Below are 17,656 nucleotides of genomic sequence, written 5' to 3' on the forward strand. Positions count from 1 at the left end.
ATTAGACCACAAAAGTTGTTGTGCAATTTCTCCTGAGTACGTCGATACCCCATATGTAGAGGTAAACCACTGTTTGGGCGCACCGCAGAGCTTGGAAGTGAAGGAGCACCGTTTGACTTTTTCAATGCAGAATTGGCTGGAATTGAGATCGGATGCCATGTCGCGTTTGGAGAGCCACTGATGTGCCTAAACAGTGGAAACCCCCCACAAGTGATACCATTTTGGAAACTAGACCCCTTAAGGAACTTATCTAGATGTGTGGTGAGCACTTTGAACCCCCAAGTGCTTCACAGAAGTTTATAACGTAGAGCCGTGAAAATAAAAAAATCGCATTTTTTCTACAAAAATGATCTTTTTGCCCCCAAATTTTTATTTCAACAAGGGTAACAGGAGAAATTAGACCACAAAAGATGTTGTGCAATTTCTCCTGAGTACGTCGATACCCCATATGTGGGGGTAAACCACTGTTTGGGCGCACCGCAGAGCTTGGAAGAGAAGGAGTGTCGTTTTACTTTTTCAATGTAGAATTGGCTGGAATTGAGATCGGACGCCATGTCACGTTTGGAGAGCCGCTGATGTGCCTAAACAGTGGAGACCCCCCACAAATGACACCATTTTGGAAACTAGACCCCTTAAGGAACTTATCTAGATGTGTGGTGAGCACTTTGAACCCCCAGGTGCTTCACAGAAGTTTATAACGTAGAGCCGTGAAAATAAAAAAATCGCATTTTTTCTACAAAAATGATTTTTTTGCCTCCAAATTTTTATTTTACCAAGGGTAACAGGAGAAAATAGACCCCAGAAGTTGTTGTACAATTTGTCTTGAGTACGCCGACACCCCATATGTGGGGGTAAACCACTGTTTGGGCGCATGGCTGAGCTCGGAAGCAAAGGAGCGCCATTTGACTTTTCAATGCAAAATTGACTGAAATTGAGATCGGACGCCATGTCGCGTTTGGAGAGCCCCTGATGTGCCTAAACAGTAGAAACCCCCCAAAAGTGACCCCATTTTGGAAACTAGACCCCCCATGGAATTTATCTAGATGTGTAGTGAGAACTTTGAATGCCCAAGTGCATCACAGAAGTTTATAATGCAGAGTCGTAAAAATAAAAAATATATTTTTTTTAACAATAAAGATTTTTTAGCCCCCAAGTTTTTATTTTCACAAGGGTAACAAGAGAAATTGGACCACAAAAGTTGTTGTGCAATTTCTCCTGAGTACGTCGATACCCCATATGTGGAGGTAAACCACTGTTTGGGCGCACCGCAGAGCTTGGAAGTGAAGGAGCACCGTTTGACTTTTTCAATGCAGAATTGGCTGGAATTGAGATCGGATGCCATGTCGCGTTTGGAGAGCCCCTGATGTGCCTAAACAGTGGAAACCCCCCACAAGTGATACCATTTTGGAAACTAGACCCCTTAAGGAACTTATCTAGATGTGTGGTGAGCACTTTGAACCCCCAGGTGCTTCACAGAAGTTTATAACGTAGAGCCGTGAAAATAAAAAAATCGCATTTTTTCTACAAAAATGATTTTTTGCCTCCAAATTTTTATTTTACCAAGGGTAACAGGAGAAAATGGACCCCAGAAGTTGTTGTACAATTTGTCTTGAGTACGCTGACACCCCATATGTGGGGGTAAACCACTGTTTGGGCGCATGGCTGAGCTCGGAAGCAAAGGAGCGCCATTTGACTTTTCAATGCAAAATTGACTGAAATTGAGATCGGACGCCATGTCGCGTTTGGAGAGCCCCTGATGTGCCTAAACAGTAGAAACCCCCCAAAAGTGACCCCATTTTGGAAACTAGACCCCCCATGGAATTTATCTAGATGTGTAGTGAGAACTTTGAATGCCCAAGTGCATCACAGAAGTTTATAATGCAGAGTCGTAAAAATAAAAAATATATTTTTTTTAACAATAAAGATTTTTTAGCCCCCAAGTTTTTATTTTCACAAGGGTAACAAGAGAAATTGGACCCCAAAAGTTGTTCTCCAATTTGTCCTGAGTATGCTGGTACCCCATATGTGGGGGTAAACCACTGTTTGGGCGCACGGCAGAGCTCGGAAGGGAAGGAGCGCCATTTTGGAATGCAGACTTTGATAGAATTGTCTGCGGGCGTTATGTTGCGTTTGCAGACCCCTAATGTACCTAAACAGTAGAAATCCCCAACAAGTGACCCCATTTTGGAAAATAGACCCCCTAAGGAACTTATCTAGATATGTGGTGAGAACTTTGAATGCCCAAGTGCTTCACAGAAGTTTATAATGCAGAGTAGTGAAAATAAAAAATATTTTTTTTCCCACAAAAAAGATTTTTTTAGCCCCCAAATTTTTATTTTCACAAGGGTAACAAGAGAAATTGGACCCCAAAAGTTGTTGTCCAATTTGTCCTGAGTATGCTGGTACCCAATATGTGGGGGTAAACCACTGTTTGGGCGCACGGCAGAGCTCGGAAGGGAAGGAGCGCCATTTTGAAATGCAGGCTTTGATAGAATGGTCTGCGGGCGTTATGTTGCGTTTGCAGAGCCACTGATGTACCTAAACAGTAGAAACCCCCCACAAGTGACCAAATTTTGAAAACTAGACCCCCCAAGGAACTTATCTAGATATGTGGTGAGAACTTTGAATGCCCAAGTGCTTCACAGAAGTTTATAATGCAGAGTAGTGAAAATAGAAAATATTTTTTTTTTCCACAAAAAAAGATTTTTTAGCCCCCAAGTTTTTATTTTCACAAGGGTAACAAGAGAAATTGGATGCCAATATTTGTTCTCCAATTTGTCCTGAGTATGCTGGTACCCCATATGTGGGGGTAAACCACTGTTTTGGCACACGGCAGAGCTCGGAAGAGAAGGAGCGCCATTTTGGAATTCAGACTTTGATAGAATTGTCTGTGGGTGTTATGTTGTGTTTGCAGAGCCCCTGATGTACCTAAACAGTAGAAACCCCCCACAAGTGACCACATTTTGGAAACTAGACCCCCTAAGGAACTTATCTAGATATGCAGTGAGAACTTTGAATGCTCAAGTGCTTCACAGAAGTTTATAATGCAGAGTAGCAAAAATAAAAAAATATTTTTTTTCCCACAAAAAAGATTTTTAGCCCCCAAGTTTTTATTTTCACAAGGGTAACAGGAGAAATTGGACCCCAAAAGTTGTTGTCCAATTTATCCCGAGTACGCTGATGCCCCATATGTGGGGGTAAACCACTGTTTGGGCGCACGGCAAAGCTCAGAAGGGAGGGAGCACCATTTGACTTCTTTAGCGCAAAATTGGCTGTCGTGTTTGGAGACCCCCTGATGTACCTAAACAGTGGAAACCCCCAAATTATAACTCCAACCCTAACTCCAACACACCCCTAACCCTAATCTCAACCCGATCCATAATCCTAATCACAACCCTAACGATAATCACAACCCTAACCCCAAAACAGCCCTAATCTCAACCCTAACCATAACCCTAATCAAAACCCTAAATCCAACACACCCCTAACCCTAATCCCAACCCTAATCCCAACCCTAACCCTAATCCCAAACGTAACCCTAATCCCAAACGTAACCTAATCCCAACCCTAATCCAAACCCTTACCCTAATCCCAACTCTAACCCTAACTTTAGCCCCAACCCTAACCCTAACTTTAGCCCCAACCCTAACCATAACTTTAGCCCCGTCGTCACAAAAATAGTTCAATGTAACCTTTTTTTGTACGTCGCGTCCGCCATTTCCGCGCATGCGTGGCCTTAACTCTGCCCCCTCCTCCCCAGGACATAGACTGGGCAGCGGATGCGTTGAAAAACTGCATCCGCTGCCCACGTTGTGCACAATTTTCACAACGTGCGTCGGTACGTCGGGCCGACGCATTGCGACCGCCCCGTACCGACGCAAGTGTGAAAGAAGCCTAAGGCTACTTTCACACTAGCGTCGTACTCGGCCCATCGCAGTGTGTCGGGCCGACGTACAGACGCTAGCGTTGTAAGCGCCGCACAATGGGTGCAGCGGATGCTGTTTTTTCAACGCATCCGCTGCCCCATTGTGAGGTGCGGGGAGGCGGGGGCGGAGTTCCGGCCGTGCATGCGCGGTCGGAAATGGCGGACACGTCGCACAAAAAAGTTACATGTAGCTTTTTTTGTGCCGACGGTCCGCCAAAGCACGACGCATCCGTCGCACGACGGATGCGACGTGTCGCAATGCGTCGCTAATGCAAGCCAATGGAGAAAAAACGCATCCTGCAAGCACTTTTGCAGGATGCGTTTTTTCTCCAACGACGCATTGCGACGGAAGCCAATAAACGCTAGTGTGAAAGTAGCGTAACCCTAACCCTAGCCCTAACCCTAACCCTAAATTTAGCCCCAACCCTAACCCTAACCCTAGCCCTAACCCTAACCCTAAATTTAGCCCCAACCCTAACCCTAACCCTAGCCCTAACCCTAGCCCTAACCCTAACCCTAGCCCTAACCCTAGCCCTAACCCTAACTGTTATGACCCCAATGGCGAGGGTCTCAGAGGAACGTGGAAGTCTGCAAGATACAAAACTCCAGCTCATAGGGCAGTGGTAACTGGGTTGACCAAATATCTACTCCTAACACCAACACTAGAAGTAGCCGGGGATCATTCCTACGTTGATTCTAGATGACACGCGCCAGCCGGAGAATCTAACTACCCCTAGTAGAAGAAAACAAAGACCTCTTTTGCCTCCAGAGAAAGGGACCCCAAAGCAGGATAGAAGCCCCCCACAAATAATAACGGTGAGGTAAGAGGAAATGACAAACACAGAAATTAACCAGGTTTAGCACAGAGAGGCCCGCTTACTAATAGCAGAATAAAGAAAGGTAACTTATATGGTCAACAAAAACCCTATCAAAATCCACACTGGAAATTCAAGAACCCCCGAACCGTCTAACGGTCCGGGGGGAGAACACCAGCCCCCTAGAGCTTCCAGCAAAGATCAGGATACAGATTTGGAACAAGCTGGACAAAAATACAAAACAAAACAAATAGCAAAAAGCAAAATAGCAGACTTAGCTGATATAACCGGAACCAGGATCAGTAGACAAGAGCACAGCAGATTAGCTCTGATAACTACGTTGCCAGGCAAAGAACTGAAGGTCCAGGGAGCTTATATAGCAACACCCCTAACTAACGACCCAGGTGCGGATAAAAGGAATGACAGAAAAACCAGAGTCAAAAAACTAGTAACCACTAGAGGGAGCCAAAAAGCAAATTCACAACAGTACCCCCCCCTTAGTGAGGGGTCACCGAACCCTCACCACGACCACCAGGGCGATCAGGATGAGCGGCATGAAAGGCACGAACTAAATCGGCCGCGTGAACATCAGAGGCGACCACCCAGGAATTATCCTCCTGACCATAGCCCTTCCACTTGACCAGGTACTGAAGCCTCCGCCTGGAGAGGCGAGAATCCAAGATCTTCTCCACCACGTACTCCAACTCGCCCTCAACCAACACCGGAGCAGGCGGCTCAGCAGAAGGAACTACAGGCACAACGTACCGCCGCAACAAGGACCTATGAAATACATTGTGAATAGCAAACGACACAGGAAGATCCAGACGAAAAGATACAGGATTAAGGATTTCCAATATCCTGTAAGGACCAATGAAGCGAGGTTTAAATTTTGGAGAGGAGACCTTCATAGGAACAAAGCGAGAAGAAAGCCACACCAAATCCCCAACGCGTAGTCGGGGACCCACACCGCGGCGGCGGTTGGCAAAGCGCTGAGCCCTCTCCTGTGACAACTTCAAGTTGTCCACCACATGATTCCAGATCCGCTGCAACCTATCCACCACAGAATCCACCCCAGGACAGTCAGAAGGCTCCACATGACCCGAAGAAAAGCGAGGATGGAAACCAGAGTTGCAGAAAAAAGGCGAAACCAAGGTGGCGGAACTAGCCCGATTATTAAGGGCAAACTCAGCCAACGGCAAGAATGTCACCCAATCGTCCTGATCAGCAGAGACAAAGCACCTCAAATAAGCCTCCAAAGTCTGATTAGTTCGCTCCGTCTGTCCATTAGTCTGAGGATGGAAAGCAGACGAAAACGACAAATCAATGCCCATCCTACTACAAAAGGATCGCCAGAACCTAGAAACGAACTGGGATCCTCTGTCTGACACAATATTCTCAGGGATGCCGTGCAAACGAACCACGTTCTGGAAAAACACAGGAACCAGATCGGAAGAGGAAGGCAGCTTAGGCAAAGGAACCAAATGGACCATCTTGGAGAAGCGATCACATATCACCCAGATGACAGACATGCCCTGAGACACCGGAAGATCAGAAATGAAATCCATGGAGATATGTGTCCAAGGTCTCTTCGGGACAGGCAAGGGCAAGAGCAACCCGCTGGCACGAGAACAGCAAGGCTTAGCTCGAGCACAAGTCCCACAGGACTGCACAAATGACCGCACATCCCTTGACAAGGAAGGCCACCAAAAGGACCTGGCCACCAGATCTCTGGTGCCAAAAATTCCCGGGTGACCTGCCAACACCGAGGAATTAACCTCGGAAATGACTCTGCTGGTCCACTTATCCGGGACAAACAGTCTGTCAGGTGGACAAGACTCAGGTCTATCAGCCTGAAATCTCTGCAACACACGTCGCAGATCCGGAGAAATAGCTGACAAGATAACTCCATCCTTAAGAATACCAACAGGATCAGCGACTCCAGGAGCATCAGGCACAAAGCTCCTAGAAAGAGCATCGGCCTTCACATTCTTTGAACCTGGTAAATACGAGACAACAAAATCAAAGCGGGAGAAAAACAATGACCAGCGGGCCTGTCTCGGATTAAGGCGTTTAGCAGACTCGAGATACATCAGATTTTTGTGATCAGTCAAGACCACCACACGATGCTTAGCACCCTCGAGCCAATGACGCCACTCCTCAAATGCCCATTTCATGGCCAACAACTCCCGATTGCCCACATCATAATTTCGCTCGGCAGGCGAAAATTTCCTAGAGAAAAAGGCACAAGGTTTCATAACAGAGCAACCAGGGCCTCTCTGCGACAAAACGGCCCCTGCTCCAATCTCTGAAGCATCCACCTCAACCTGAAAGGGAAGTGAGACATTGGGCTGGCACAAAACAGGCGCCGAAGTAAACCGGCGTTTCAACTCCTGGAAAGCCTCCACGGCAGCAGGAGCCCAGTTAGCTACATCGGAGCCCTTCTTGGTCATATCCGTCAAAGGTTTCACAATGCTAGAAAAATTAGCGATAAAACGACGGTAGAAGTTAGCAAAACCCAAGAACTTCTGAAGACTCTTAACTGACGAGGGCTGAGTCCAATCAAGAATAGCTCGGACCTTGACTGGGTCCATCTCCACAGCAGAAGGGGAAAAAATGAACCCCAAAAAGGGAACCTTCTGTACACCAAAGAGACACTTTGAGCCCTTGACAAACAAAGAATTTTCACGCAAAATTTTAAAGACCAACCTGACCTGCTCCACATGCGAGTCCCAATTATCAGAAAAAACCAAAATATCATCCAGATAAACTATCAAAAATTTATCCAGATACTTCCGGAAAATGTCATGCATAAAGGACTGAAAAACTGAAGGCGCATTGGAGAGCCCAAAAGGCATCACCAAGTACTCAAAATGACCTTCGGGCGTATTGAATGCGGTTTTCCATTCATCACCTTGCTTAATGCGCACAAGGTTGTACGCACCACGAAGGTCTATCTTGGTGAACCACTTGGCACCTTTAATCCGGGCAAACAAGTCAGACAACAGCGGCAAAGGATACTGAAATTTGACAGTGATCTTATTTAAAAGCCGATAATCAATACAAGGCCTCAAAGATCCGTCCTTTTTAGCCACAAAAAAGAATCCCGCCCCAAGAGGGGAAGAAGAAGGACGAATATGTCCTTTCTCCAGAGACTCCTTGATATACGAACGCATAGCGGTATGTTCAGGTACCGACAGATTAAACAGTCTTCCCTTAGGAAATTTACTGCCTGGGATCAAATCTATAGCACAGTCACAGTCCCTATGAGGAGGCAATGCACTGGACCTGGACTCGCTAAAGACATCCTGATAATCAGACAAATACTCCGGGACTTCCGAAGGCGTAGAAGAAGCAATAGACACAGGCAGGGAATCCCCATGAATACCATGACAGCCCCAACTTGACACTGACATAGCCTTCCAGTCCAGGACGGGATTATGGGTCTGTAACCATGGCAGCCCTAAAACAACTAAATCATGCATTTTATGTAAAACAAGAAAACGTATCACCTCGCGGTGTTCAGGAGTCATGCACATGGTAACCTGTGTCCAATACTGCGGTTTATTTGCTGCCAATGGCGTAGCATCAATACCCCTAAGAGGAATAGGATTTTCTAATGGTTCAAGAATAAAACCACAGTGCTTAGCAAATGACAGATCCATAAGACTCAGGGCAGCACCTGAATCTACAAACGCCATGACAGGATAAGATGTAGTTAGATATATACAGACATCCCTCTATATACAGACACCACTCCTATATACAGACATCCCTCTATATACAGACATATCTCCTATATTCAGACATCCCCCTATATAGATACACCACTCCTATATACAGACATCCCCCTATATACAGACACCACTCCTATATACAGACATCCCCCTATATACAGACACCACTCCTATATACAGACAGCCCTCTATATACAGACATCTCTCCTATATTCAGACATCCCCCTTTATACAGACACCACTCCTATATACAGACATCCCTCTATATACAGACAACACTCCTGTATACAGACATCCCTCTATATACAGACATCTCTCCTATATACAGACATCCCTCTATATACAGACACCACAGCTATATACGGGCATCCCCCTATATACAGACACCACTCCTATATACAGACATCCCTCTGTATACAGACACCACTCATATATACAGACATCCCTCTATATACAGACACCACTCCTATATACAGACATCCCTCTATATACAGACATCTCTCCTATATACAGACATCCCTCTACATACAGACACCACTCCTATATACAGACATCCCTCTATATACAGACAACTCTCCTATATACAGACATCCCTCTATATAAAGACACCACTCCTATATACAGACATCCCCCTAAATACAGACACCACTCCTATATGCAGACATCCCTATATATACAGACACCAATCCTATATACAGACATCCCTCTATATACAGACACCACTCCTATATACAGACATCCCTCTATATACAGACACCACTCCTATATACAGACATCCCTCTATATACAGACATCTCTCCTATATACAGACATCCCTCTATATAAAGACACCACTCCTATATACAGACATCCCCCTACATACAGACACCACAGCTATATACGGACATCCCCCTATATACAGACACCACTTCTATATACAGACATCCCTCTGTATACAGACACCACTCCTATATACAGACATCCCTCTATATACAGACACCACTCCTATATACAGACATCCCTCTATATACAGACATCTCTCCTATATACAGATATCCCTCTATATACAGACACCACTCCTATATACAGACATCCCTCTATATACAGACATCCCTCTATATACTGACATCACTCCTATATACAGACATCCCTCTATATACAGACACCACTCCTATATACAGACATCCCTCTATATACAGACACCACTCCTATATACAGACATCCCTCTATATACAGACACCACTCCTATATACAGACATCCCTCTATATACAGACACCACTCCTATATACAGACATCCCTCTATATACAGACACCACACTTATATACAGACATCCCTCTATATACAGACACCACTCCTATATACAGACATCCCTCTATATACAGACACCACTCCTATATACAGACATCCCCCTATATACAGACACCACTCCTATATAGACATCCCTCTGTATACAGACACCACTCCTATATACAGACATCCCTCTATATACAGACTCCACTCCTATATACAGACATCCCTCTATATACAGACACCACTCTTATATACAGACATCCCTCTATATACAGACATATCTCCTATATTCAGACATCCCCCTATATAGAGACACCACTCTTATATACAGACATCCCTCTATATACAGACACCACTCCTATATACAGACATCCCCTATATACAGACACCACTCCTATATACAGACATCCCTCTATATACAGACACCAATCCTATATAGAGACATCCCTTGATATACAGACACCACTTCGACATACAGACATCCCTCTATATACAGACACCAATCCTATATACAGACATCTCTCCTATATACAAACATCCCCCTATATACAGACATCTCTCCTATATACAGACATCCCCCTATATACAGACACCACTCCTATATACAGACATCCCCCTATATACAGACACCACTCCTATATACAGACATCCCTCTATATACAGACATCTCTCCTATATTCAGACATCCCCCTTTATACAGACATCACTCCTATATACAGACATCCCTCTATATACAGACACCACTCCTGTATACAGACATCCCTCTATATACAGACATCTCTCCTATATACAGACATTCCTCTATATACAGACACCACTCCTATATACAGACATCCCCCTATATACAGACACCACTGCTATATACGAACATCCCCCTATATACAGACACCACTTTTATATACAGACATCCCTCTGTATACAGACACCACTCCTATATACAGACATCCCTCTATATACAGACACCACTCCTATATACAGACATCCCTCTATAAACAGACATCTCTCCTATATACAGACATCCCTCTATAAACAGACACCACTCCTATATACAGACATCCCTCTATATACAGACATCTCTCCTATATACAGACATCCCTCTATATACAGTCACCACTCCTATATACAGACATCCCTCTATATACAGACATCACTCCTATATACAGACATCCCTCTATATACAGACACCACTCCTATATACAGACATCCCTCTATATACAGACATCTCTCCTATATACAGACATCCCTCTATATACAGACACCACTCCTATATACAGACATCCCCCTATATACAGACAACACTCCTATATACAGACATCCCTCTATATACAGACACCACTCCTATATACAGACATCCCTCTATATACAGACACCAGTCCTATATACAGACATCCCTCTATATACAGACACCACTCTTATATACAGACATCCCTCTATATACAGACACCACTCCTATATACAGACATCCCTCTATATACAGACACCACTCCTATATACAGACATCCCCCTATATACAGACACCACTCCTATATACAGACATCCCCCTATATACAGACACCACTCCTATATACAGACATCCCTCTGTATACAGACACCACTCCTATATACAGACATCCCTCTATATACAGACACCACTCCTATATACAGACATCCCTCTATATATAGACACCACTCCTATATACAGACATCCCTCTATATACAGACATATCTCCTATATTCAGATATCCCCCTATATAGAGACACCACTCCTATATACAGACATCCCTCTATATACAGACACCACTCCTATACACAGACATCCCCCTATATACAGACACCAATCCTATATACAGACATCCCTCTATATACAGACACCACTCCTATATACAGACATCCCCCTATATACAGACACCACAGCTATATACGGACATCCCCCTATATACAGACACCACTCCTATATACAGACATCCCTCTGTATACAGACACCACTCCTATATACAGACATCCCTCTATATACAGACACCACTCCTATATACAGACATCCCTCTATATACAGACATCTCTCCTATATACAGACATCCCTCTATAAACAGACACCACTCCTATATACAGACATCCCTCTATGTACAGACATCTCTCCTATATACAGACATTCCTCTATATACAGACACCACTCCTATATACAGACATCCCTCTATATACAGACACCACACTTATATACAGACATCCCTCTATATACAGACACCACTCCTATATACAGACATCCCTCTATATACAGACACCACTCCTATATACAGACATCCCCCTATATACACACACCACTCCTATATACAGACATCCCCCTATATACAGACACCACTCCTATATAGACATCCCTCTGTATACAGACACCACTCCTATATACAGACATCCCTCTATATACAGACACCACTCCTATATACAGACATCCCTCTATATACAGACATATCTCCTATATTCAGACATCCCCCTATATAGAGACACCACTCCTATATACAGACATCCCTCTATATACAGACACCACTCCTATATACAGACATCCCCCTATATACAGACACCACTCCTATATACAGACATCCCTCTATATACAAACACCACTCCTATATACAGACATCCCTTGATATACAGACACCACTCCGATATACAGACATCCCTCTATATACAGACACCAATCCTATATACAGACATCTCTCCTATATACAAACATCCCCCTATATACAGACATCTCTCCTATATACAGACATCCCCCTATATACAGACACCACTCCTATATACAGACATCCCCCTATATACAGACACCACTCCTATATACAGACATCCCTCTATATACAGACATCTCTCCTATATTCAGACATCCCCCTTTATACAGACACCACTCCTATATACAGACATCCCTCTATATACAGACACCACTCCTGTATACAGACATCCCTCTATATACAGACATATCTCCTATATACAGACATCCCTCTATATACAGACACCACTCCTATATACAGACATCCCCCTATATACAGACACCACAGCTATATACGAACATCCCCCTATATACAGACACCACTCCTATATACAGACATCCCTCTGTATACAGAAACCACTCCTATATACAGACATCCCTCTATATACAGACACCACTCCTATATACAGACATCCCTCTATATACAGACATCTCTCCTATATACAGACATCCCCCTATATACAGACACCACTCCTTTATACAGACATCCCTCTATATACAGACACCACTCCTATATACAGACATCCCTCTATATACAGACACCACTCCTATATACAGACATCCCTCTGTATACAGACACCACTCTTATATACAGACATCCCTCTATATACAGACACCACTCCTATATACAGACATCCCTCTATATACAGACACCACTCCTATATACAGACATCCCCCTATATACAGACACCACTCCTATATACAGACATCCCCCTATATACAGACACCACTCCTATATAGACATCCCTCTGTATACAGACACCACTCCTATATACAGACATCCCTCTATATACAGACACCACTCCTATATACAGACATCCCTCTATATACAGACACCACTCCTATATACAGACATCCCTCTATATACAGACATATCTCCTATATTCAGACATCCCTCTATATAGAGACACCACTCCTATATACAGACATCCCTCTATATACAGACACCACTCCTATATACAGACATCCCCCTATATACAGACACCACTCCTATATACAGACATCCCTCTATATACAGACACCACTCTTATATACAGACATCCCTTGATATACAGACACCACTCCGATATACAGACATCCCTCTATATACAGACACCAATCCTATATACAGATATCTCTCCTATATACAAACATCCCCCTATATACAGACATCTCTCCTATATACAGACATCCCCCTATATACAGACACCACTCCTATATACAGACATCCCCCTATATACAGACACCACTCCTATATACAGACATCCCTCTATATACAGACATCTCTCCTATATTCAGACATCCCCCTTTATACAGACACCACTCCTATATACAGACATCCCTCTATATACAGACACCACTCCTGTATACAGACATCCCTCTATATACAGACATCTCTCCTATATACAGACATCCCTCTAAATACAGACACCACTCCTATATACAGACATCCCCCTATATACAGACACCACAGCTATATACGGACATCCCCCTATATACAGACACCACTCCTATATACAGACATCCCTCTGTATACAGACACCACTCCTATATACAGACATCCCTCTATATACAGACACCACTCCTAAATACAGACATCCCTCTATATACAGACATCTCTCCTATATACAGACATCCCTCTGTATACAGACACCACTCCTATATACAGACATCCCTCTATATACAGACATCTCTCCTATATACAGACATCCCTCTATATACAGACACCACTCCTATATACAGACATGCCTCTATATACAGACATCACTCCTATATACAGACATCCCTCTATATACAGACACCACTCCTATATACAGACATCCCTCTATATACAGACATCTCTCCTATATACAGACATCCCTCTATATACAGACACCACTCCTATATACAGACATCCCTCTATATACAGACATCTCTCCTATATACAGACATCCCTCTATATACAGACACCACTCCTATATACAGACATCCCCCTATATACAGACAACACTCCTATATACAGACATCCCTCTATATACAGACACCACTCCTATATACAGACATCCCTCTATATACAGACACCAGTCCTATATACAGACATCCCTCTATATACAGACACCACTCTTATATACAGACATCCCTCTATATACAGACACCACTCCTATATACAGACATCCCTCTATATACAGACACCACTCCTATATACAGACATCCCCCTATATACAGACACCACTCCTATATACAGACATCCCCCTATATACAGACACCACTCCTATATACAGACATCCCTCTGTATACAGACACCACTCCTATATACAGACATCCCTCTATATACAGACACCACTCCTATATACAGACATCCCTCTATATATAGACACCACTCCTATATACAGACATCCCTCTATATACAGACATATCTCCTATATTCAGATATCCCCCTATATAGAGACACCACTCCTATATACAGACATCCCTCTATATACAGACACCACTCCTATATACAGACATCCCCCTATATACAGACACCAATCCTATATACAGACATCCCTCTATATACAGACACCACTCCTATATACAGACATCCCCCTATATACAGACACCACAGCTATATACGGACATCCCCCTATATACAGACACCACTCCTATATACAGACATCCCTCTGTATACAGACACCACTCCTATATACAGACATCCCTCTATATACAGACACCACTCCTATATACAGACATCCCTCTATATACAGACATCTCTCCTATATACAGACATCCCTCTATAAACAGACACCACTCCTATATACAGACATCCCTCTATGTACAGACATCTCTCCTATATACAGACATTCCTCTATATACAGACACCACTCCTATATACAGACATCCCTCTATATACAGACACCACACTTATATACAGACATCCCTCTATATACAGACACCACTCCTATATACAGACATCCCTCTATATACAGACACCACTCCTATATACAGACATCCCCCTATATACACACACCACTCCTATATACAGACATCCCCCTATATACAGACACCACTCCTATATAGACATCCCTCTGTATACAGACACCACTCCTATATACAGACATCCCTCTATATACAGACACCACTCCTATATACAGACATCCCTCTATATACAGACATATCTCCTATATTCAGACATCCCCCTATATAGAGACACCACTCCTATATACAGACATCCCTCTATATACAGACACCACTCCTATATACAGACATCCCCCTATATACAGACACCACTCCTATATACAGACATCCCTCTATATACAAACACCACTCCTATATACAGACATCCCTTGATATACAGACACCACTCCGATATACAGACATCCCTCTATATACAGACACCAATCCTATATACAGACATCTCTCCTATATACAAACATCCCCCTATATACAGACATCTCTCCTATATACAGACATCCCCCTATATACAGACACCACTCCTATATACAGACATCCCCCTATATACAGACACCACTCCTATATACAGACATCCCTCTATATACAGACATCTCTCCTATATTCAGACATCCCCCTTTATACAGACACCACTCCTATATACAGACATCCCTCTATATACAGACACCACTCCTGTATACAGACATCCCTCTATATACAGACATCTCTCCTATATACAGACATCCCTCTATATACAGACACCACTCCTATATACAGACATCCCCCTATATACAGACACCACAGCTATATACGGACATCCCCCTATATACAGACACCACTCCTATATACAGACATCCCTCTGTATACAGACACCACTCCTATATACAGACATCCCTCTATATACAGACACCACTCCTAAATACAGACATCCCTCTATATACAGACATCTCTCCTATATACAGACATCCCTCTGTATACAGACACCACTCCTATATACAGACATCCCTCTATATACAGACATCTCTCCTATATACAGACATCCCTCTATATACAGACACCACTCCTATATACAGACATGCCTCTATATACAGACATCACTCCTATATACAGACATCCCTCTATATACAGACACCACTCCTATATACAGACATCCCTCTATATACAGACATCTCTCCTATATACAGACATCCCTCTATATACAGACACCACTCCTATATACAGACATCCCCCTACATACAGACACCACTCCTATATACAGACATCCCTCTATATACAGACACCACTCCTATATACAGACATCCCTCTATATACAGACACCAGTCCTATTTACAGACATCCCTCTATATACAGACACCACTCTTATATACAGACATCCCTCTATATACAGACACCACTCCTATATACAGACATCCCTCTATATACAGACATCACTCCTATATACAGACATCCCTCTATATACAGACACCACTCCTATATACAGACATCCCTCTATATACAGACACCACTCCTATATACAGACATCCCTTGATATACAGACACCACTCCGATATACAGACATCCCTCTATATACAGACACCAATCCTATATACAGACATCTCTCCTATATACAAACATCCCTCTATATACAGACATCTCTCCTATATACAGACATCCCCCTATATACAGACACCACTCCTATATACAGACATCCCCCTATATACAGACACCATTCCTATATACAGACATCCCTCTATATACAGACATCTCTCCTATATTCAGACATCCCCCTTTATACAGACACCACTCCTATATACAGACATCCCCCTATATACAGACACCACTCCTATATACAGACATCCCTCTATATACAGACACCACTCCTATATACAGACATCCCTCTATATACAGACACCAGTCCTATATACAGACATCCACTCTTATATACAGACATCCCTGTTGTGAATTTGCTTTTTGCTCCCTCTAGTGGTTACTAGTTTTTTGACTCTGGTTTTTCTGTCATTCCTTTTATCCGCACCTGGGTCGTTAGTTAGGGGTGTTGCTATATAAGCTCCCTGGACCTTCAGTTCAATGCCTGGCAACGTAGTTATCAGAGCTAATCTGCTGTGCTCTTGTCTACTGATCCTGGTTCCGGTTATATCAGCTAAGTCTGTTTTTTGCTATTTGTTTTGGTTTTGTATTTTTGTCCAGCTTGTTCCAAATCTGTATCCTGACCTTTGCTGGAAGCTCTAGGGGGCTGGTGTTCTCCCCCCGGACCGTTAGACGGTTCGGGGGTTCTTGAATTTCAAGTGTGGATT

The sequence above is a fragment of the Ranitomeya variabilis genome, chromosome 2, assembly GCF_051348905.1.
Source record: "Ranitomeya variabilis isolate aRanVar5 chromosome 2, aRanVar5.hap1, whole genome shotgun sequence".
In the NCBI taxonomy this organism is placed as follows: Eukaryota; Metazoa; Chordata; class Amphibia; order Anura; family Dendrobatidae; genus Ranitomeya; species Ranitomeya variabilis.